Source organism: Panthera onca, chromosome A3 (assembly GCF_046562875.1).
Source record: "Panthera onca isolate mPanOnc1 chromosome A3, mPanOnc1 haplotype 2, whole genome shotgun sequence".
Classification (NCBI taxonomy): Eukaryota; Metazoa; Chordata; class Mammalia; order Carnivora; family Felidae; genus Panthera; species Panthera onca.
In genome coordinates, this window is record NC_138341.1 from 118,743,914 (window position 1) to 118,769,141 (window position 25,228).

Below are 25,228 nucleotides of genomic sequence, written 5' to 3' on the forward strand. Positions count from 1 at the left end.
TCCAGAGATGGCCTGAGCTGGGAGGAGCGGGGGAGGGCAGGGCAGGGGAGTAGTGGGTGGGACCATGATAGGGCATTTGAAGGCCTCAATTTCTCTACCAACTGGTGACTAATGGCAGATGAACAGTGTCTGGCATGAGAGAGCCCAGAGAGGGCAGGGCCAGACTCCCTTGAGGTGGGATGGGATGAGGTAGGGGTGTTAAGACGAGGGGCGGCGAGACGCACGGAAAATGTCAAGGCATAGGCGTGACCTTTCAACGGGTGTCCTGTCTGGGACTGGGATCTGGGTGGCTGGCGGGGGTGGGGACCAGAGAGCAGAGCGCCTGACTGGGAAGGGCCCTCCCAATATGTCCATTTTACAGATGGAAAAACTGACCTGGCCATCTTGTCTGCAGCTCTGTCCTCGCAATGCCCCTTCGGCTCTGTGACGGTGGGCACTTTAATTCACCTTGGTGGGGCTTCGGTTTCCGTTTCTGTGAAAGCAGCAATCACACCGCAGACCTCACGGGGCTGCTCTGACGGTGTGGGGAGCCGCGGGGCCAAGGGGAGCCTTCAGAGGCTGCGTGAGCCCCCCTCCCTGCTGAAACACCTCAGGGCCAAGTCGAGCTCTTCACCTGGCCTTCGAGGCCTTGCAGGTCTGGCCCAACATACCCTCTAATTGCGTCGCCCACATCTGCACCCTCCGGCCTCACCAGGCACACCGCTTGGCCCCAGACACACCCCAGGGTTATCTACCTCTGGGCCTTTGCTCGAGCTGCGCCCTCTGCCTGGGATGCCCTCCCCTCTTACCTGCCACTTGCACCCGGGCTCTGCCCCCCTCCCAAAGGCCACCTGCTCCTGGAACCCATCCAGAGCAGGACTTCCTTTCCCTCATAGGCAGCGCCCGAAGGGCACGGTCACAGCCCGCCTTGAATCAGGACCAGTGTGTGCATCTATCTCTCTCCACTCACCTGCTCAATAGATGTTTGTTGTGTGAATAAGTGACCTGTGGTAGCGAGAGCAAGAGAGAGAGAGAGAAAGAGAGAGTGAAAGAGACTTGTTCAAGCCTGGGATAAACCCAGAGACTTGACTGGCAGGATTTATGGTGCCAGTGGCCCCTGGCGGGACCAGGAGCCAGCCAGGTGCTGGAGAGGGTGAACAACTTTCCCCGGGCCACACAGCAAGTAACAGCAGAGTTGCCCTTGAGACTTCAAATGCTACACAAAAGTAAATATTGGCCCGGTACCTCTATTCCCAATTTTTCAAATGTAGGAAGCTGCTTTTATTTAACTTGCAGTTGGGTACTACATCGTACCAGGGAGCAGGGTGGGACACGAGGCATGCCTGATGGAACCAGTGGTGAGCTGGTGTGGCAGCGGCTGACTCGGGTCCCGCAGCCCCAGGCTCCAACCCCGGCCCCCTCCTACCGGATGTGTGGCCTCAAGCTTTAGTCTCCTATGAAAAGAGACTCTAAACCCCCAGCCCACTGGGCTCAGAGGAGGAGATCCAAAGAGGAGGCGAAAGCCTCTCCCAAGGAGAAAGTCACTTCTATTATTGTTGTCCCCACTAGGCGGTTACAGTCGGATGGGGAGTTGCATGACTTTTCGAGAGTGGAGTCTTGACCGTTTCAGGCAGCAAGATTTGCCCTACTCATGGGAAAACCCACTTCGACCCTACTTACAACCCATTATCGCTTTCTTGGCATCCAGCCCTAAAAAAGAGGTAACATACCAGCCTGATGTAATAGCCCCTGAAGATCAGAAGCTGAGAAATTAGGATCAGAGAGAAAAAGCAGTAGACGAGGGAGGTGCGAGAGAGGGAGACATGCTGAAAAGCTGTGCAAGCAAGCAGCGTGGGAGCTCTGACCTTGGTCAGGTTAGCCTTGGGTAAGACGTCCCTCGCACTCCGTTCAGCCTCACAGGGCAACCGTCAGCAATCATGACAGCGACCCAGAGGCATCATGTGAGCAAAAAGGACTCTGTGATCTGCGCATTGGGCTCATGAGACGCTCTCCACTCCCTTCTTGCTTCCTGCAGTGACGGCGTGGTTCAGCCACGAGGACACAGGCTTGGGAGCTCAACAGACCCGGGCTCATCTCCAGCGCTCTGCCACTTACTTTCCTGCGTGATCGTGGGTAAGTCACAGCACCTCGCCGAGCCCTGGTTTCCTCATCTGTAAAAGGGGGATGATCACAGGAGCAATGCTTGATGGGCAGTCTGTGGGAACTGACACCCTGCATGGTAGAAAGTAAGACGTCAAAAGAGGGGGTTGATTATTTGACAATAAAAAGGCACGATATGTTGATACATGCTACAACATACGTGAATTTCTTTATGCTCGGTGAAGGAAGCCAGTCACAGAAGACCTCATATTGTGTGATTCCATGTATGTGAAATGCCCAGAAGAGACAAATCCATAGAGACAGATGGGAGATTCATGGTTGTCAGGAGCTGAAGGGAGGGGGTTAAGGAGCCACTGCTGATGGGTGTGGGGTTTTTCTGGGGGGGGGGGGTGAAGAAAATATCTTAAAATCAGATTTGGTGATGGCTGTACAAATCTGGGAATATAGTAAAACCCAGTGACCTGCGTACTTTAAACGGATGCATCCTGTTGGGTATGAAGTGTATCTCAATAGCATGGTTTGTAAAAATACTGGTTGATTTATTTATTTTTACTTGTTTATTTTTAATGCATGGCAATATTAAGCAGCAGTTGAAAAAAAAAAGAGGTAATCTCAGCATACAGCCATGGAATTGATTCCAAGTCATAATGTTGAGCAAAAAAAAGGAAATGGCAGGATATTATGTGGGGTATGACTTCCACATGATTATTCATTTTCTTGAGAACAAATAAGGAAATCTACGTAGAGTACGTAAATGTAAGTTATACAGAAAGTTTGAAAAAATCCACTCCAAATTGCTGATGATGGCAGGAGGGGTGTTGGGGCCATGATTCGGAGAGTGGGTACCAGTGACTTAAAGTGGTTTCAGTATTCCCTGAAAGTTGAGGACACTTTTACAGGGGGAGATGTTTTTATGTATCCGTTATGTCATTAAAGGTTAATTTTTCAAAAGAAGAGAATACCCCATTTTAGATTAAGAATCAAGTTTTTATACAAAGGGAAATATTCTAAAACAAAGCAATTCTGGCAAAGTAGATACCAAAAATATAGACAGAGATAAAAGAGAAAAAAAAAAAAAAGTCCACCACCAGCCCACAAAATATTTTTGTCAGTATTGGCACAAGTTTCAAAATCAAAATCAAACCCACAAACGCAACACATGAATGAAGGGGAGCTTTACGATCTGAGTTCCCACATCTGAAATGCAGAATTTCGAGGACTGCACACTGGATTTCCTTTTACTCCACAGCCCTATTTATATCTCAGACTGCTTCTGGGGCACTCTACACACACGCGTGCACACACACACACACACACACACACACACACTCTCCAAGAAAGTATTGAAAGATCTTTTACTTTGTTAAGAGGATCAGAGAGTAAAGTGACTTGCCCAAAGTTGCACAGCTCGGAAGGGGCAGAATGGGTGTCCTGAAGTCCATGCTATAAGCAATCCTGTTAGCATTTCAAGCAAGGGGAGTTACACCGTGGGATGTGTGCCTGCTAAGCTCCCATTTGGACTGCTGGAGGCATGGGGGATGAACCGCCAGATTCCGCAGTGTTCCCCAGCATCTCTGCTCCCCCCACTTAGTCTGAGTCATTGGTTGTGTCTGCCTGACGCACCCAGTTTGGTCAATATGAATCAAACACACTTTCTTTCATGAAAACAAATGACCCTCTAGGGCAGTGGCTGAGCTCGTTGACTAAATCGAACACTTGTTTGCCTGAATTGACTACTTGTTTCCCCCGCCTGTTAGATGAGCCAGTCCAGTGACTGCCTGAACTGAACGCTTGGAGGTCTGAAGCAACACCCGGCTTGACCCAGTTTGCCTGAAAACCCGATCTTCCCCTCCGCAGGGGGCTGGCGGTCACCATGTCTCAATGCCACAGGAGGTGGGAAATTTGACCTCATTCCTGAAAGCACTGACCTTAGTGACCAGAAGAATAAACTCCAATGCACACAGGTCTCTGCAACTTGATGGGAGCCCTTTCAGTACAGTCAGTTTGTCCATTGTTTTGCTTCTGAGTAACTTCCCTTTTCTATAGGCTTAGTGGACTGTCAATCAATAGCCCTGCCCAACTGTAGTTAAGGGCAGGCCTGGGACCCAAGCTCAGCCAATCAGAACCTCTCCTGGGACTTTGGATTTTCTTCTGAGTAAATATCTGTGAGCCCCTGTCCTTCCAATTGAGTTTTTGGATGTTTAGCTGCCCTGAGTCTGTGCCTGTTCATGCGACCAAAGGGCAGGATGGGTGCACCTACATTTCCTTCGTGTAATTCTCCCCACAACTCTCTGAGGTTTCGGGATTATTGTCCTCATTTTACCAAGGAAACAGACTAAGAGAGCCTAAATAGTTTGCCCTGCACCACACGGCAGGGACTTGAATCCAAATCAAAGTCATGAAGGGAGCCACAGCTGCTTTTCTAAATCCCTCATTGCCATGGTGGGAGGGGAACCGCTTCTAACTAATGCTCTTTGATGGATAGTTGATAGAATCAAGGCTTCACTCCCTTCTCCAGCCTCAGTTTTCCCACTTGAGAAATGACAAGGTTGGACCAAATAATGAGTTTCTCATGCTCCTAGTCTATGCTTTCCACATGCTGTGACTGTAAGAGCAGAGACAGCAAGGCCTTGTCTTCTTATAGACAATTCCCGGGAAATGGAGCCCCGCGCTCACCCCACGGCAGCCCCCACCCAGGGCTTCCTGAGCCGGCACCCAGCTGGTTGACCCCCCCTTCCCCGGGAGCAATTTTCACTCTCTGCTTTTCTGGCCTAAGACAAAAATACCTCTGTCACATTGGATTAGCATCGCCTCTTTTGCTAAGAACCTTCTCCCTGATGCAGCCCCCTTGCTTTGTCAATATGTTCGGAATGTTCAGGTTTCTAAACAAGACCTGACAGCTTGGGAGATTAACCCTGCCCTTTCCCAGTGGCGGTTGGTGGTTGGCTTGCTGGGGAATGGAGAAGCGGAAAGAGGGAAGTGATTGATGCCCTGTCTCAGGTCAGAACAAATCCTGCATCAGGACCTACCTTCATCCCAGGCCCCCACCCTCCCTGGGTGCTCAGGGCAGTACCCAGGCTTATCAGGGGGACCAGAGGCAGAGCCGATGGAGGGCTTCAAAGTTAGTTAGCTCTCTGCTGCATGACCTTATGCAGGTGACTTCCCGTTTCTGCACCTCAGTTTTCTCACCCAAAAAATGGGCATAATGAGAGTACCAACCTTCCAGACTCAGGAATACATGAGTTAGTAGTGTCTGGGATAGCACTGGGCCCAGGAAAAGCTGCATAAATGTTGGCTATTTTTATGACTCTTATGATTCCCGAGGGCTTAGAGGACCTCAATTCTACTTTCTCCCTCAGGCGTGTGAGAGGAATGCCAGCATCATCCAGCCCCAACTGTGCCAGCTCTGTGTGGAGGACATTTATGCACGTTATTGCTTTTTATTGGTTTGTTTCCAGCCCTAGCCGGCTGCACAAGGACCCTACGTTGTCATTCTCTCCAGCGGTTCTCTGTCGGCCTGATGAATGGCTCTATCCCCCGATTTCCAGATGAGAAGGCTGAGGGTCGGAGAGATCAAGTGGCTTGCCTACAGTCATGGGGGGGACTTCAGGAGCCAGGATGGGCCCTGGGGTCCACCAGGGCGGGCACATGTCCCACCTGTCCCTTTCCTGCAACCCCTGGTCCTGCGTTCTGACACATTCTGCCAACTGAGCACAAGGGCCCACTCCACCCCCCGCCCCCACCCCCCCTGCCATAAGTAGTCCTGGGAAAAGTGCATCTTTCGAGAGCAGCAGCCCCAAGAAAGGCATGGGAATCACCTTGCTCGTGTTCAGATAGGCCATCCGCTGGAGTGTCCTGAGAGGCAGAGGCCGGCAGGACTTTGGCTTTCATGAACCTTCCCACGCAGGTCCACAGGGAGCAGCAGGCACCAGCCCAGCCACCTCCAGTGGCTTTTGTTAAAAGCCTTTCAAGGGCCTGTCGTTTTACAGGTGGAGAAACTGACGCACCTGCCCAGGACCGGGCCTGCCTGGCTCCAAAACTATGCTTTTTGCAGAATGCATGTTCCCTGGGGTGGGCGCAGGGACATGGGGGGGGGGGTCGTGGGGAGCTGGGCGGGGGCTGGTGTTAGTATCCAGGCCCGAGAGGGTGGAGCCCCGGGCCAGGGAGGGGGGTGGGGCCCTGTCCACACCTCTGTGCCTTTGCCCATTCTGTTCCTTGCGCTTGTCTGTCCTTCACAGCTTGGCTGACTCCAGGACTACGTGTCCCTTCGTGTCCACATCAACAGCTGCATGGCCGTCATTCGCTAAGCACTGACCGTAGGCCGGGGCCTATGCCATCCATCTTCTCCTTCAACCACCTGCCACTCCCGTGAGCGGCTCAGCCAGCCCCGTGACTTTAGACGCTGTGTACTGATGACTCCCACAGGTGCATCTTCAGCCCTGTCCCCACCCCTAAATCCTGACCCGGGTTTCTGACCACCTCCTCCACCCTCCGGATTGAGCCCTGACCTGCTCCTCCCGAGCCCCTCCTTCTCGGTGGATGGCAACGCCACCACTCCATTTGCACAGGCCTCAAACCTTGGAGTCAGTCTTGACTCTCCCCGTGTCACCTGCTCAGACCCCACCCCCCGTATGTCAGCAAATCCTGTGAGTCTGCCTTTAAATTATCTCTGGAATGTGACCCTCTCTCACGACCTCTGCTGCCATCACTCGGGTCCAAGCCACTAGTGTGTTTCAGCTGGACTAAGCCTCCCTGCTTCCTCTCTTGTCCCTTCCCCTGTCCCCGCACCTGCACAGCAGGCGGAGGGATCCCTCTAAAACATCGGTCGGATCGTGCCACGCCTCCGCTCAAGAACCTGCGATAGCTCCCCGGCTCACTCTCGTCAGGCCCCCAAGACCTCCACAGTCTGACCCCAATGTTCTTTGACCTCCTCTCCCCCCATGCTCTCCCTGCTCCCTCAGCTCTCGCCATGCTGACCCCCCTGACAGTCCTGTAGACACCAGGCAGGCTCCCAGCTCGGAGCTTCTGCACTGGCTGTCCCCTCTGCCCGAGATGCTCTTCCTTGATGTGGCGACCTGGGCACGGCAACGGTGTTCTCAGGCACAGCCTGAGAGGTGTATTTTGCGTCTGAATGGCCGGCTGTCATAAGCTCAGAAGGAAATTCAGTCCTGCAGAGGTGAAGATTTGGCCAACACACATTAGATGCTGTGTGATGATCTTAGAGATGGCTTCACTTCTCTGTGGCTCAATTTCCTCAGTGGCTAACTAGTTCTTAAGTGAGCTGATAGCATCACTGGGGGTTGAGTTATCGCAGCTTGTGGGGAGACATAGGTCATAGGTCATGCCCTCGGAAGCCAGAGAGTTCAGCCTTGCAATTTTCTAGCTGGGGACACCGAGGCCCAGAGAGGGCTCAGATTGCCCAGAGACCCACAAAAAGTTAGAAGTGGGGCTGAGGAGTTGTTTTTGCTCCTGTTTTTGTGTTTTAGGGATTACTTTATTCACCGGATCATTCATTTGTAGAACACCTCCTGTGGGTGATCCATGAACAAGACACGGTTCCTGTTAACGTCAGGGAATTGTCGGGTCGGTGGAGGAAATAGGTTATAATCCGCTCACCGGGTAAACAGTAATTCCCATAAACGATGTTCGGGGTTGTGGTGGAGGAAGGCTTGGGGCCTGAGGGACCTGAGACGGGAAAGGGATTCTTTCTGTGTCGTAAATCAGGGTAGGCTTCACGGGGGAGGTGACCCTTAATCTGGGCTTTGCAGGATGAGCTGGGATTAAGGCAAAGAGGAGCATTTCATGCAAAGGGACCTAGGTAGGCATTCAGGGGCAGAGTCACAGAGGCGAGGAAGAGTGTGCAGAATCCATGGGGCGGGGGTGGGGTGGGGCGGGAGGTGGGCAACCGGAATGGCTGGAGTCTGGGGGGACGCAGAAGGAATGTCAAGGCTGGAGAGCTTAGTAGGAACCAGACCACAAAGGGCCTCGTTCGCCAGACTCAGGTGAAACCATAGGGAGCCATGGGAAGGCTTTCAAGCAGGGGACTGAGTGGTGCAGTTAGGGCTGAGTTTGGGGAAGATGATGGGGTAATTATTAACCATGGAATTTTAGAGCTTGAATTGAGTGATTACCTGGATCCCTGGGCTGGAGTTTCAAGATAAACAAATTGAGGCCAAAGACGGAAATGATGCCCATCGCCGGTCAAGGGCAGAAGTGTTTTCTCCAACCTGGTCTCTCTAGGTGGGCAGAGCCCTGAGGCTGGGATATGTGTGCAGATCCTGTGGGGTAAAGTGTCCCCAAGAGGACCAGTTCCCACCCCTCGGTGACATTCCTCTCTCTGTTTCTCCCCATCAGTCCTGCCCTGGAGTCTCTGAAAGCCATGACTGATACAGGAGCCCTCTCCCTACAAGCTCCTCGTCTGGCCCTGTGACCCTGACCATGTCCCTTCCCCTTTGCAACTTCAGTTTTCTTCTCTGGTTAGTGGATGTGGTAAATGAGGGGATTGCTTTCTGATGACTATCAGGCCTTCTGGGGTCTCTCCGAACCCTTGCTAAAGCCCCAAGGAGGAAGAAGACCAGCTGTTAACACATTTCCTGTCCACTGGCAGGAAGTATGAGGCAGAAGCTGGCTCTGGGTGGGATGGGAAAACAGAGGCAGATAATCTGCTTCACTAGCCCGGATGTGGCTGTGGGTGGCTCAATCGAGACGCTCACTTTTCTCATTCTGGTCCCTGTGCTTCTCTTAATACGACCGGAGACCTAACAGCTGTGTAACTGAAAGTGGTACAACAAACCCACTGAGGAACTCCTCACAATACCAAGGGGCAGCCCTGGAAGACAGACTCTCTTTTCCAGTCCCCACAGGGCCTTTGCATGGCCGAGCCCAACTGGTAGCAGACCAAAGCAGCAATGGCCCCAGGGCCTGACGGGTGCACGGGAGAGGCAGGACTGAGTCGTTGATCTAGCTGAACATGACCTCACCCCCCGGCACAGCCTCCACAAGCGCTCAAGACTGGCACTTGGGAAGGGTCACACGGCTTTGGCACTTGGCCAGTTTTAGCTAAGGCGAAGCACCACCGTGTCAGAGTCAGGATTATCGTAGAAGCTCAACTCCACCCTCAGGTTGGAGTGTTGGGTCTTGAGAAGGACCCAGAAATCCCTCAGGCAGCCAACGGGGGGGGCACTCGCTTGGCCTGGATTGGGGCCCCCTCTGGGCCCAGTTTTGTGCCAAGCCCTGAAGGAGACAGAGAAATGAGGCAGCCCCTTTCTGGGGCTTTAACAGAACATCTGTGGTTTTCTCCTACTTGATATTAATGTGTGGTCACTGTGCCACATTTATAAAATACAAAAGAGCCGAAAGAGTGAAATGAAAGTCACTTCAAATGTCATCAGCAGAGAGAGCCATTGTTGGCATTTCGTCGTATTTCTTTCAGTGTAGCTAAACCAGTGACGGCAGGTCGGTTCATTCAATATCCATTTCAACCTCGTACTGTGCGCCTTCCTGTACTTCAGGGGCTGGGGAAGCGTGAAGACCGCGTTTCGCAGACTCCCTTGCAGCTACGGTCTGGAGACCAGTGAGGTCGTGCCCATTAAATGCACCCATGCACGACCTGGAAGACAAAAGTGAGGTGGAGGTCTCTTCCTCAGCGTTGGCTGTATCCTGCCCGTTGTAAAGCCATTAGGATTCTCTGCAGCCATGGTCTGTGTCCAGTCACCAGCCTGTGGGGGCCCTGGGGTGGCGGTGAAGACGTCATCGACATCTGATCCCTACATTAAAGCCAAAGTGACAAATTCCTGAAGACGGCAGTCCCAGGCCCCTGGGTTGTGACGGAAGCAGCAGCTCCCACGGTGGGCAGCATGGTGGGGGATGTTCTGAGTCATTCCTGGAGGCCCAGCCCACTCTCCAGATCTTCCCACAATTTTGCAAGAACCCAGCTTCCTGTATTAAATCTCTTTCTGTTTAAAGTGATAAATGTAATCTCTGCTTTCTGGTATTCCGACGGGTATAAACCACATCTTTGAGCCTGTTGACAAATTATTGCCTCAGGGAAAATTTCTAACCGTGGAATCCAGGATTCACCTGTTGTTTGCTTAGCTTTATTGAGATATAATTAACATGTCATGAAATTCAGTCACTCAAAGTGCACAGTGTAATAGCTTTTAATATATTCAGTTGTTTACCCTCACCACAATCTACTTTTGGAATATTTCCTTCACCCCAAAAAGAAATTCCATACCCATTAGCAGTCACCATCCACACCGTTTCCCAACTGATGCAACCACTAATCTTCTTTCTGTCTTTCTGGATTTGCCTATTCGGGAAATTTCATATAAACAGAATCACACAATACATGGTCTTTGCGACACACGTCTTTCACTGGGCATAATGCTTTCATTCCACGTTGTAGCACGTATCGGAATTTCATTTCTGTTCAATGCCAGACAATATTGCATTTTATGGATATCTCCCATTTTATTCATCCACTCATCGGTTGAGGGACATCTGGGTTGTTCCTCCTATTAAGTTATTGTGAGTAATGCAGCTGTGAATGTTTGTGTACATGTTTTTGTGTGGATGTATTTTTAATTCTCTTGGGTATATACCTAGAAGCACAATTGCTGAAGTATATGATAACTCTATGTTAAACCTTTTGAGAGATTGCCAGACTGTCTTCCATAGTTGTTGGGCCATTTTACGTGCCCATTAGCAACGTATAGATTGCCATTTTCTCCACATCCTTTCCAGCACATACTATTGTCTCTTTTTAATGTTTTGAATGTTTACTTATTTTAGAGAGAGACAGAGCATGAATAGGGGAGGGGCAGAGAGAGAAAAAGAGAGAGAGATTTGCAGATATTTTCTCCCATTCTTGGTTGACTTTTCATCTTCTCGATGATACTGGGCGGCAGCACAAAAGTTTTTAATTGTGATGAAATCTAACTTCTCTATTTTTCTGTTTGCCATTTGCGCTTTCAATGTCATATCTAAGAAGGCTTTGCCTAACCTGAGCTCATGAAGATTTACTCCTATGTTTTCTTCTAAGTGTTACCATCTCAACAATATTAAGTCTTTTGATCCATAAACATGGAACGTCTCCATTTATTTAGATCTTTTACTTCTTTCTTCAGTGTTCTGTAATCTTAAGTATATATCTTGTACATCTTTGTTAAATTTACTCCTCAATATTTTATTCTTTTGATACTCTTACAAATGGAATGTTTTTCTTAATGTCCTTTCAGATCATTCTTTGCTATTGTATAAAAACACAGTTGATTTTTGTATATTAAACTTGTATTCTGCAACCCTGCTGAACAGGTTCATTAGTTCTAATAATTTCCTAGTTGGTTCCTTAGGATTTTCTGTATATAAGATAATGTCATCTACAAATAAAGAGAGTGTTACTTCTTTCCGATCTCGATGCCTTTTATTTTCTTAACTGACTGCTCTGGCCTGAACCCCCACTATAATGTTGAACAAAAGTGGCAAGAGTGAGCCTCATTGTCTCTCTTGCTCCTGATCTCAGGGGAAGAAACATCTAGCCTTTTGCCAGTAAGTATGATGTTAGCTTTGGGTTTTTCACAGATGGCCTTTAGCAGGTTCAGAGCTCACTCCTTTCTTGAAGGCTTTTGCCTTGTCATCTGAATCACGCTCCTTGACATGCCAATCGTTCTCCTTGGTCACTCCCTTGACCACATCATTCCAGGGATGAGCTGGGCGACTATGAAGGTGTAGCCTCCAGAAATGACCAAAACTCTCCAACTGATGACTAATCAGCAGAGAAAGGGAGAGTCACCTTCCTTGATCAAGTTATGATATTTGGCGACCACAGTCATAATGTGGATTCTTTTATGAGCTTCAACTAATTAGTGGCTCTCAACCTGTCAGTGCAAAAGCCCCTCCCTTTAAAAACTTCATTGAGGGGCACCTGGGTGGCTCAGTCGGTTAAGCGTCCGACTTCGGCTCAGGTCACGATCTCGCCGTCCGTGAGTTCGAGCCCTGCATCGGGCTCTGTGCTGACTGCTCAGAGCCTGGAGCCTGTTCCGGATTCTGTGTCTCCCTCTCTCTCTGACCCTCCCCCGTTCATGCTCTGTCTCTCTCTGTCTCAAAAATAAATAAACATTAAAAAAAAAAAAACTTCATTGAAGTAAAGCGTTGTTATGTGTCAATTTGGCTGGGCCACAGTACCCAGATATTTGGTCAAACATTATTCTAGATGTTTGTGTGAGGATATTATTAACATCTAAATCAGTAGACTTTGAATAAAGCAAAGTACCCTCCATAATGTAGGTGGGCCGCGTTTAATCAGTCGAAGGCCTTAATAGAAGATGACTGACCTTCCTGCTCCCCACTCCCTATCCCCTGCCAGAAAGGACAATGCTAGCAGCGGACTGCCTTCAGATTCAAACTGCAATATCAGCTCTTCCCTGGGTGTCCAGCCTGCTGGTCGACCCTGCAGATTTTTGGACTTGCCAGGATCCACAACTTGCCAGGATCCACAATTGTGTGAGCCAATTACTTCAGAACAAGCAAAAAAAACCCCAAACACCCCCTCTATATAGATAGATATAGATACAGATATAGATATCTCTTTCTATCTATGAGTATATGTATGGTGTGTGTGTATTTGTATATGTATATGTATGTGTATACACACACACACACACACACACACACACACAGAGGAAGTGCACATAATTGTACCGCTTGATGGATTTTCACAAAACCAACACATCAGATCCAGACATGGGGCCTGCCCATCACCCCAGAAGTTCCCTTGTGTTTCATCCAATCACCACCTCCCTGCCCCCCGCCCAAATGTCACTGTTTCTCCTTTCTAACAGCATAGATTCGCTGTGCTGGTTTTAGACCTTCCTGTACAAGGCATCCTTCGGCACATACTCTTTGGGGCCTGGCTTCTGTCACTCAACTGTTTGTTCACGTGAGATTCATCCGCAGTGCCCTGCGTCGCTGTAAATGGTCCATCCTCCCCCCTGTGGGGCACCCCACTGCACGGCTCACCTCGGTCTAGGTATTCATTCAGCTTTGATGGATAGCCCGTTGTTCCCGGTTCGGGATTCTTACAAATGCTGTTGCTGCCAACGTTCTTGCACGTGCCTTTTGGTGAACACGTAGAACGTTCTAGTCGGGCATAAACCCACGAGCATAATTGCCGAAGTTCCCTTTCTATAGCAATTTGATGCTTCCTTTCATTTTAATTTTCTGAAATGAAACTCACGGACGATAATCTCCTGACACACATAGGTGCCAACACGATGCCCAGTCCGTACTATAAACGGGGTATAAAAAGGGAAGTGATTTATAATAAAATCATGTGTGTTTCCCTGCGTTCTTGGGCACAGCTACCCAACAAGCCGCAGCAACCCGTATCTACACATAATGAATACGTTCGGATTCCGGAGGTGTAGGCAGATCAGACACCATTATACACGAGAAGCGCAGGTAAATGACAGGCCAGGAGGCACAGGTGGAAGTTAAAGTAAAAACTGTTGTTAGGGCAAGAGACAACAGACCCGACTTCTTTGTGTACGATAAGAGAAAGTGAGAAATAACCCTATCTGCAGGACGGAGAACATGCCAAGACACAGCATAGCCTGTCCAATGGAGAGAATGAGGAAGGTGAGCCTTGAGTACAGTGACACAGATCTCCCGTTTTGTGACACAGGACAGGGTGGCAGGGTCACACAGAAAACACTTCTTCCTTAGAGATCCATTCTCGACAGGGGTGCACTCTGTCTTCAGATCTTTAAAAGAATGCACTTTGGGGGCGCCTGGGTGGTTCTGTCGATTTAGCCTCCGACTTCGGCTCAGGTCGTGATCTCACAGTTTGTGAGTTCGAGCCCCGCGTCGGGCTCTGCGCTGACAGCTCAGAGCCTGGAGCCTGCTTGGGATTCTGTGTCTCCCTCTCTCTCTGCCCCTCCCCCACTCGTGCTCTGCCTCTCTGCCTCTCTCTCTCTCTCTCTCTCTCTCAAAGATAAATAAACATTTTTTAAAAATGCACTTTGTGATCATATTCCTCATTAGGCAGAGGTGATAAATGAACGGATCACAAAAGGAACCTCTCCTTCCGATGTCGTTGAAAACCCCGCGAGGCATCTACGGGGACAATTTCTGAGGAAGACAGAATAACAACAGGGTTTTCATCTCAACATGTAATTTTCACCACATAGATTCAAAACAACTATCCTCAAAGAAACCCAAACCAACTTCCCTTGAAAAAAATCCAATGAGATTGTTTGCATCTCTAATTTACGAATACAAGCAAAACCTTGGGTTGCGAGTAACTTGTTCTGTGAGTGTTCCGCAAGACGAGCAAGCATTTCGAATAGAGTTTAACTTGATAAACGAGCGATGTCTTGCAATACGAGTAATACGTGATGCCGAATGTCACATGATCACAACTGAGCCAATGGTTCTTGACGCATGCTTTGATATACAAGTGCTTTGGATTACAAGCACGTTTCTGGAACAAATAATGCTCACACACCAAGGTCTTACTGTATTTGGCTCTAAGCCCATAAAAAAGGAGTTACACATCCCTATTGAATATTTATGGTTGGTCTCACTGTTTTTGCAGGAATGGCATTCATGCTCTGGAACGCCTTTCCTCCAAATATGTAGCTGGTGATGGTCTATTGCATTGACCTCACAGATTGCAGAAAGGAAATGATTCAATAATTGAATTACTATCCTTCTTCTATGTATGCTTCCCTGTCGATAACAACCTTCTCCTAAGTGACTGAGTTTTCCACGTAACTTCTTGTAAGAACCTTTCAGTATTGGGGTGCACTACAACCTGACCTGTTTGTATTTCTTGTGTTTTCATCTGATGGACATTTGTAAGGCGTGAAGCACGTAGGGCAATTTTCAATTTTCAACAGGGTGAGACTGTTCTGTGCAACGTGGGATACCCAGCAAACCTGGCTCTTGCCCCCTAAATGTCGTTAGAGGCTCCCACTTGTAGAAATGGAGGAAACTACCCCCCTCAAGAACTACTGATTTAAACCTGCTTTGTCTCCATCATGACCTCCTCACCCCAGACTCAATTGTTGGTGTTTGGGCCCAAGTACAGTGGCAGATATTCACTCTCAATAGATTTTTGTGTTCTTATAACCAGCCCATTGGTCTTGCAGGTCAAAGACTTTGGACATCCTGGTTCTGACGTCCAATGTCTTCTTTCCTCCCCAACCACACTGTAATGGACCACCTTCCCGTCTTAAAGTGATCAATGGACCTGTTGAACAGAACGGGGCTGGGCACCAAAGCCAGTGACATTTCACCCTAGACCTTTCCTCAGCTCAGCAGTGAGCTTATATTTGACATCTTCTGGCTCCTGGTTATTTTTCGACCTCATAGAACGCAGCCCACGTTTCATCAGCTTGTTGTTTGAATGCTTATGTGTTAGACCCCCTTGGGGTGGAAAGTGCCCAATTCAGAACAGGGAAGTGACTTGCCCAGGGTCACTTGGCAAATAAGAATAAAAGCCAGGGTACAGCGGGCTGCCCCAGGGCTGACCCGCTTCAGGTCCTGGGGGATTGAAATTCCTCTGGTGGCGAATCAGCAGCCCAGAGTGGACCATGCACTGCTCTGATCTGGCCTAAAAAGGGGTGGAATCCAGGGGCCTGTCCCAGCCAAGCACCCAGTGTCTTACAAGCCTATTTCGAAATCTGGCTTGTCTCTGGAGAATGGGCAGGGAGCCAGTGCTCTGTGGAGAGGGTAGGGTGAGCAGCCCATCAGATTAGAGATACCAGCAGCTGCCTGCTCAAGCATCTGGGACAGAGGGGTGGACAGAGCCTCCAAATGGGTGACCTGTTCTTCAGATACACGCACGTAATCTCTAGGCCTCTGTTTCCCTGTCTATAAAGCGGGGCCACTCCTTCCTCCCTTGCTTACCTCCCAGAGGTATTATAAGGAGCCAACAAAGAAAACTAGACTGTTTAGGCCTTCTAGAACATTCCAAAGACATTATTTTTTACTCGCGGCAAGATGGGAGCCCTTGAAGGAGTTTGAGCAGAGGAGACAAACCATCCGATTTAGGTTCCAATAGGATGTTAACAGGATGCTGTGTGGGGTAATAGATCGCCCTGGAGAGATGGTCTGAAGCAGAAGGTCGAGTGAAGGGCTACTGCAATAATCCAGGCAAGAGAGTGTGGGGGCCGTGGGGCAGGTGGTAAGAAACAGTCAGGTTCTGGGCATATCTTGATGGGAGAGCCCGTAGGATCTGCTGACAGATCGAGCACTAGAGACAGACACCGAAGATGATTCCAGGGGTTCTGACCAAAGGAAGGAGGCAGTCACCAGTGTCTGGGATGGGACGGCTGGTTTGGTGGGCAAGAAAGGGAGCTCAGTCCAGGACATGTGAGGTTTGAGTTGCCTCCAACAGCCAAGCGGGAATGTCGATCATCACGAGACACGTAAGCCCTGCTGTCTTTTGCCACGGGACACATGACTGCAACAACATGCACTTGACCTTCTGATGGTAGCTTGGTCCCACTAAATGGTAGCTGCTTTCTCCCCGAGATGCTCTGGCTAGACCTGGGAGCACCAAGGCGAGCTCTATAACCAGAGGCGGCCTATATTTAAGCTCAGGTCACCCCGAACACGACCCCATCGTGCGTAAACATACACTCCGTTGTTCTTTAGAGACACACAGTTTATTTAAGTGGCTCAGAGTGTGATGGGCTGGGTCCAACCATCGACTGTGCTGGAAGCAACCCCCTGAGACCAGACGGTTCGGGCATCCAAGAAATCAAAGGCCTCCAAATGGGCAATGCCTCTCTTGTGTCACACAGCAATGCAGGTCTGAGCCGAGGCTGGGACCCAGCCCGGGGCGTGGCTCCCACCCCCTGCTCTGTCTCTTCTGAGTGCACACACCCTGGGGATCTCTGGACATAAAGCAGTCCATCCTCCCGGTCAAAGAAAAATTCCCTCTTCCCACTCCATGTTCTCCTTTCCCCGAGAGTCTCCTCTCCTCCTTCCTCGCTCCCTGGACACTGTCCCCGTCTGTCCTGCTGCCCATCTTCTTGGGATTACTCAGGCCTCCGGGGACCAGACGTTCAGAGAAGGGTCTGAACGTGCGGTGGCCCACACATCCACGGAGCTAAGTACAAACTTATTACAGAGCGTTGACTGGGTGCCATACGCTGCTACGAGCCAACAAACAATCACTTAGCCAACCCTCCCAGCTACCCCAAGAGGTACACAGACTCTATTATTAGTTCCATTTTACAGATAAGTAGACCGGGGCCCAGAAAAGTTAAAAGACAGAGCCGGGATTCAAAAAGGCGGTCACCATGGGGTGCCTGGGTGGCTCAGTCGGTTAGGCGTCTGACTCTTGGGTTTCGGCTCGGGTCACCATCTCACGGTTCATGAGTTTGAGCCCCGCATCAGGCTCCTCGCTGACAGTGCAGAGCCTGCTTGGAATTCTCTCTCTCCCTCTCTTTCCCTCTCTCTCTGCCCTTCCCCCGCTCACTCTCTCTGTCTCTCTCGGAATGAAGAAGTAAAACTAAAAAAAAAAAAAAAAAAAAAAAAAACCCGCATCACCACCACCACCATCGGGGTGGGGGGGTGGGGGTGGCCTCCAGGGAATGTATGCCCAGGCTAAAAATCAGGGAAGGCCAAAGTGGGACCAGGTCAGAGTCAGAGCAGGAGACTGGGACCAGGCCAGGGTCACCCATTAGTATCTCCCACCCCCAGCTGAAGCCTGGCTGTGCCAGGGGCTGGGGCAAGCCCTGCAGGCCAAGAAAGGGCTTCCCCCAGGGAAGCCTCCTCCTTCTGCCGACTCAGCCTGCCCCGCCCTGCTAGAGACCTCAGTGGCACAGCTGTCCTCCTCAGAGCTAAGGTTGGGCTAGTCAGGATGTTCAGCCCTAAGAGCGTGAGGCCCCCCAGCCCTGCCCCAAGCTCCAGCCCTCTCTCCTGAGACGGGATCTTCGTTCTGTCCCTGAACACGTGTTTTGGCCCTTTATTTCCCCCAGGAGCAAGAGACAGGCAGAGGAACCTCAGAATGCCTGCAGGGACTTTTAAGCTGTTCACTTAACAGCTGGGGAGACCGAGGCAGTGAGCGAGGAAGGGATTTACCCAAGGTCTGTCAGCTAGTGAGGGGACAGGCCAAGCCCAGACGGCGCGACTCTTCAGTCCAGCTCTCTCCACAATGCTGCAGGGGCTCGGGAGAAGGTGGGGCAGGCTGGGGGCGAGCCGGTATCAGTGGTTCCCCAGCCCCTGCTGGATGCCCCTGTGATGTCAGAGCCCACACTTTCCTGATAAAGAGATGGTTAAGAAAGGGCCTCTCCAGACTGAAGCCATTTCTTAAAAACAGAAAAAAACACAATGAAATGAAACCAAAACCAGACAAAGCCACAAGGAATTGTACCCACCCCCACCTTGGACTCTGTCTTCATTCATTCATTCATTCATGCACCGCACATTTGACGACCTACTGTGTTCCAGGCCCTATACTGGCTGTTTGGGATTCAGTTATAAGCATACCCGTCCCGATTCTCGTGGAGACAAACAAGTCCAGAGGCAGTTACAAAAATGTATAAATACGGCCAGCTCTGTGGTGGTCCAGGAACAGGAGATGGGCGTACCCAGAAGAGGTGCTAAACCCAACCTGGGGAAGAGCATGATCAGGGAGGGCTTCCAGGAGGAGGTGATGTCGGAGGTGGGCTTTGAATGATATGTAGGAGTTAGCCCAGATCTTCCACTGGCCACCCAAGTCCTGATGCTGATGTTTCTGAGCTCCCCGAGGACCTGCAGTGACCTAGACTAGGGTCAGGAGATGCTGCAGGGGTGCTGGGGACGGCGCCAAGGACAATCAGCAAAGACAGGGAAGCTGAAGGCCTGGCACTTTCTCTGGAACTTTCTAGAACAGACCCCTGAGCTCTTGGCACATGCGTATTCGGGGGCAGGGCGGCTGCCTTCCTGAGTCTGTATTTCCCATCTGAGGCTTCCAACAGGTGGGAGGATGTTCAGAGTTAGAATCTAACTCATCACTGCTGGTGATAGCGATGAGCACGCGTCCTTCACTGAGCCCACCCCCCTTCTCTGCCCTGTAGGCCTGGCACCTCTTAAATACCGTTTCTGATTCTTGCCACACTGTGTCACAGCGATGGCCAGAGAGGTCGATGAAGTCACCCAGGGCTGCACGGCCGGTCAGAAGCTGAGTGGAGGTTGGGCCGAGGTGTGTCTGACTCCTACTTCAGCCAGCTGGGCAAGGGCTCCTGAGTGGGATGGACTGTCTAGGTGGCGCCTCTGAAGCAGACCCTGAGAGAGGATTTGTGCAAATGTGGTTCATCGGGGCGTGTCTCCAGGAGCACCAGAAACCCAGTGGGGGAGCGGGACAAGGCAGGGCGGGCGGTCAAGCAAAGGTGTGCCAGGTAAGTCCCCCTGCCGGGCAGATGGTGCAAAGAGCTGGGGTCTCTATTACCTCGTCCGGGCAGGCCCCGAGTGGGCAGGGGGCATCAAAGCCCAGGCACTTCCAGCGCCCCCTGGCCACAGGCAAAGGGGCTCCCGATGGCCTGAGGCCGCCCACGACAGAGACGCAGGTGCAGGCTGCTGGGAGTGTCTGCACATCCAGAGTTGGTGTGTGGAAAATGGGAAAGAGAGCTAAGGGTCTGGGCCGAGTAAAGCCCACGAGCTTCTGCTACCCATGCTTAGAGGAGCTGAGCACCATCCACGTCCCCGGGCCAGTGCCTGTGGCCGCCTTGTCATCTGCAAAATGCTTCCGCACTGTCCCGCCTCCACACGTTTGCTCCTGCTGTGCGTAGCCACTCCACCCGTTGTCACCAAGACCCGCAACGCACACGCCATGTGCTAGGCTCCCGGGACAGGGAGGTGACCGAAACAGCTTTGCATGGTCCCTGCCCACCTCGAGCTTAGAGCCTGGCTGGGGACACGGGTGCCAGATTAGCCAGATGGTCACTGCAAAGAGATGTGGGCTCTGAAGGGAAAGAATGCGATTCTTGGAGAGCAAAGAAACTTGAGCTAAGTCAGGGGTATCAGGTAGGGCTTCCCTGAGGAAGTGACATCTGAGCTGAGACCTAGAGGAGTGAGAGGTACAGCACAGGTAGAGGGAACAGATGCCCGATGCTTCTCTGACCAAGGCTTCTCAGCCTGGGACGTCCTGGGTGAGGCGGGTCCTTTTCGGGACACTTGAACAAGCAGATCCTCTGGCCGAGCCTCGGTTTCCTCACGTGTACAATGAAGTTTGGACTTCCACCTGACTGCTGCCTTACAATATCCACCAACAAGTGGCAACGGCAGCCATCTAAGGGCTCTCAGTGACCTCTGTCCCTGTGACCCACAGATGCCTCCTTTGCGTCCTCCGTGGTCAGATAACGAGTGACCTCCGGGCTTATCAGCCTGACCTCCGATTACCCCCACATATGATGTTGCGTACGGGTTGCAAAAAACTGCCTACTTCCCCAGAAGACGGCCTGTCCAGACCCGCTTGGCCCAGACCGCTGTTCTTGCCTGCCTGGGAAATGTCAGCCCCCAGGGGAAACTGACCTGGGGTCAGTGCTTTGAGGGCCCTTGCAGAAAACAGCTCCATTTCTGGAGAAAGTCTGCCTTCGGTGGCAGCAAAGCTGGGTCCTGGGCTCACAGAGCCACGAGTGCCTCGGCGTATGTTCTTGGGCCATCCATGACTGCATAGTTATCACATCGTATCCTGGGGGGGGGGGGGCGGGTCTTTGAGCTTCCAATGGGTGTCCATTATTGACAAATATTTACTGACTTTCTACTACGTGCCGGGCACTCTCCTGGGCGCTAAGAGAGATCGTAGCCGACAAAAAACAAGCAGAGCAAAACCAAACCAAGAACCCTGTCCTCGCGGAGCTTCCGTTCGACTAAGGGGGTGAACGAGGGACAAACAGACAAACGTACCACAGTGCCAGCGGTGACAAGCGCTTTGCGGAAAAATCCAGGCTAGGAGCCAGCAAACAAGACAGGGGTGTCAAGGTAGTAATCTTCTCTGAAGAAGTGATGTTTGAGGATAGACCTGAAGGAGGTAAGAGAGGGGACTACGTGGAGAAAAGATACACCAGGCGATGCAGGATTTTTTACCTTAATACCCGGGGTTCGTTGTCCCACCGCTTCCAAGAATGAAGAGGTGGGACACAAAATGAGCAGCGGGGGGAAGTTGATCAGAAGATCAGAAAGTAAGAATAGCAGGAGAGCTCTCTTTACAGAGAGGGGCTTTCAAAGGTGAGTGCCCCCTGGCATTCAAGGGTCAAGGGTCAAGGGTCCTTGTTTTATAAGGTTCTGGTCAGCACCACCACCCCCCCTCCTTTCCCTTCCCCCTTGTTCCTTCTCAAGCCCTGTCCTTACTGGCTGGATCACTGGGTGCTGGGTGGTCCATTCCTGATTGGCTCTGCTCCATTGCGTGAGGCGTCAGACTGGTCATACTGTCCCTTGTATGACACAAGTTTTATGGTTTACCTTTTTTAGTTAGGTATTTGGATTGTCAAACTCCTGAGAGGAAACTGAGGGGGAGTAGGTGATGTCTGTCACATTCCGAAGAGGGCCCTTGCACCCTATGGGGTTTGCTGTGGTCAACCGCTAAAAGCATTGTTCCAAAATATGTATTTTTCCCCACCCAGGGCCCTCAGGTCCTAACCTTTGCCTCTCTGCCTATTTATCCTATCTTTCCTTATCATACAAGCAGGAAAAGGGGGGGGGGGGGGAGAGAGTGCAAAGGTCCTGAGGCAGCCATGTGCTTAATGTGTGAGGAATGCCAAAAGGCCTGTGTGGCTTGACTGGAGTCCAGTGAGGGAGAGGGAGAGTGTGTTAAACATCGGAGTTGCATTCAGGAGTGTGTTTTGTCAGTGTGTGTGTGCGTGTGTGTGTTTGTGTGAGAGAGAGAGAGAGAGAGAGAGAGAGTCAGAGACAGAGAGACAGAGAGAAACCTAGAGACTGTCTCCTCTCTTTCTTCTTCCTCCCCCTCCCCCTCTTGGCCTCATCAAGATTAAGAGGGGAAAAACACAGATGATTAAATGATTTAAATGTGCAAGTAAAATAACTCCTCAGTGAGCACATTATGCAAATCTATGCGATTAACATCACAAATGAGGTGAAGCCACCCAGGCCAAGGAACTAATTTCTCTGGGGGTTCCAGCTCCATTCTTGCCCCTTCCTGCATGCCAGAAACTTCTCTGGGTAGAAGGGAAGAGAAGTGAAGTCTTGCCACGTGCCTGGGCACAGTGTGGTTTTACCTTCATCACTTCTTCAGCACATCTAGCACCTGTCAGAAGCAGCGAATTATTGCCGTATTTCACAGAAGAGGAAATCGAGGCCTGGAGAGAAGGAGGTTAGAACCCAGGCCTCCTGGGGACAAACTTAGAGGGTTTTTTTTTTTTTTTTTTTTGCCGAGAGGTTTCCAATGTGTCTCTGGGGAGGTTTGCACTTCTAGAAGGGGCTGTGGTTTCCCCGGGCCTTTAAGGAAGGCAAACTTTCTGGAAAGGGCCAGGAAATAAATGTTCTAGGCTTTGTGGGCCATCCTGGACTGTGCCCTCATAGCGTAAGCAGCCACGGGAGTTCTGTAAGAGAGCCGGTGTGGTTGTGTTACAATAAACCCGCTTACGAAAACAGGCGGTGGCCCAACCTGAAGGCTGTCCTGGGCCGAGTGCTCTAAGGCATCTGGTTTAATCAGAGCTTCGCCTGCCGCAGAGCGTTTAGCCGCCCAAGGCTGTGTGACCCTGGACCAGTCGCTGGTCCCTCTGAATCTGTTTCTTCACCCGAGCAGTGAGGGGATGTTCTAGGGGAGGCTGGGTAACGAGAGGGGAGAAGAGCAGCCATGGTGGGGAGACCTGAGAACCTCGGGTGGGAAACCCTCAGCAAGGCACGCTGTTCCAGTACTTTCTCTGCATCACAGACCACTCAACGCTCCATGGGGTAAAATGACCATTCCATGACGCTCCTAGGTCCCGTGGGTCAGGAATTCAGACCCAGCCCGATTAGGGACAGTTTGTTCGGATCCATGATGTCAGCTGGGAACACTTGCATGATGATTCAATGGCGAGGGTCTGGAACTATCCAGAAGCGTCCTCACTTGCAGATCTGGCGACCAACGCTGGCTGTCAGCTGGGGGCTCGGGGAGGCTCTGGCCAGAACACCTCCATGGGACCCTTCCCAGTGGGGTCTCTCTGTGGGCTAGTGTGGGTTTCCTTGCAGTATCGTGGCTGGGTTCCAAGCGAGCAAAGTAGATGAGCGGTTTTAGGACTTAGCTTTGAGAGCCACATGGCGTCACTTTGGCCGGGCTCTTTTGGTCAGTCACAAAGGGGAGGGGATATAGACACCCCGCCCTCTCCCCCCCCCACTCTATGAAAGGAAAGTCAGGGTCACATCGTAAGAATAATGGAGGACGTGGGAGATGTCATGCCCATCTTTGGGAAACACAGTCTGTCCCACATATACATGGTGGGAGAGCCCCCGAGAGGCGTCTGGGCCCGGGATCTCCTTTGCCGGTTCCAGGCAGCACCAGCGCTGTCGCTGGGAGCCCATTCTGCTCAGACCCCTCCCTCAGACCCAGTCAAGACTTTTCTGGTCCAACTCAGCCCATGCTCAATCCCAGGTCTCCACGCAGAGCTGATCCTGGGACCCTTCCTGCAGAGGGAAGAGTGGTGAAATCTTTTTCTTACAAACAGTGAAGGAAACACAAGCAAACCCCACCCCACACACACACACATCAGCCCTGTGACCCCAGGATTTGCAGGAGGGCTGGCCAAACAGATGGGGAAATGTTGAGACAAAACCAACTGGGAAACGCCTCCTCAAGCCAGAGGATGCAATTGCGTGAGGGCTGGAGGGCGGAGCTGGGGTCCTGGCCTGGCCCAAAGTGGGGAGACTCTCAGAGAGCCGGCTGTCAAAATGGGGCCTCTGAAAGAGGCCAGGAGCACACGAGGGTCACCTGGCTGTGAGCAGATGTCTGAGTGGAAAGAGCCATTGAGATTGGGGTTGCTGAGGTTCTGGGGGCAGATGTGAGAGGCGGGCCAGCCCCCTAGTTAGATTAACGACAGGTCCCTAGAATCACATCCAGCTGATTCCCGACTTCTACTCTCCCCAACAGAGCGAGAAGAGCCTGGGGCTCAGAGGAGGGGAAGGGCTCACAGTAAACCAGTGGCCAGGCTGGGACTTGAACCCAGGGTTCTGCCTTCTTCTGCTGAGGTGGCCCGGCAGAGTCCTCTTAGGGTTCAAAGTCTCTTGTAAATGGATCCAAATGTTAATAACAATGTGACCTCCCATTCGTGGAGCCCCTACGCTGAGCGTTACATGCCTTTCCTCACCCAGCCCTACGGTAGGGCGGAAGGGTGGGGGTTGTTACTGACACAGCAAATAGGTGGTTGAACAGGGATGAGACCCTGAGCCTGGCACTCACTCACTCTGAGAGAGGGAAGCGTCGTGCTCTGAGAGGGCTGGGCATGCTGGCATATTCCCAGTCCTTGGTCAAGCGTGTTGGCACTTCCTGCCCTGGATCCCTGGCAACTAGAACTCCCAAGAACCCCAGCCAGATGTGGCTATGTCAACGGGAGTTCCTCGGGGTGGGGGTGGGGGTGTGTGGAAACAGGTGGTCCCTACAGACATCCCGCTCCCAGCCATTGTATCCCGGCTTCCCGGCAACCAGAGTCAGGATGATTGTCCCCATTTTAACAGATAGGCAAACTGAGGCCCAGAGGAAAAATCAGATCATTCCTCTTCTGGAGGAGTTGAGTTGGGGGGGGGGGGGGAGGGAGGGCGGGGAACACAAGCCACAGCTGGATCCCAGCTAATATCTTGCCCACACGGCTGCTTCCCCAGGGTGACTAGGATGTGTAGGAATGATGGAATAACAGGAATGAGCCAGAAGCTCCTTCCCTGCAGACATCAACTGATCAGATAGTCCCCATGACTCATCCCCACATCCCCATTGCCCCGAGGCTGCTCTAGCTTCAGCCTCCTTACCCCAGCCTCCTTCCGCAGCAGTGAGGATGGCACCAGACCTTCCCCGTTCCTGGGGAAGCGTTGTCCTCCAATGAAAGGCACCAGATGGGTAGGGTGACCATGTAATTTACTGTCCAAAGCAGAATGCTTTGGGGAGCTATTAATAATTATGTGGGGACAGGAGGCATTAACCTAG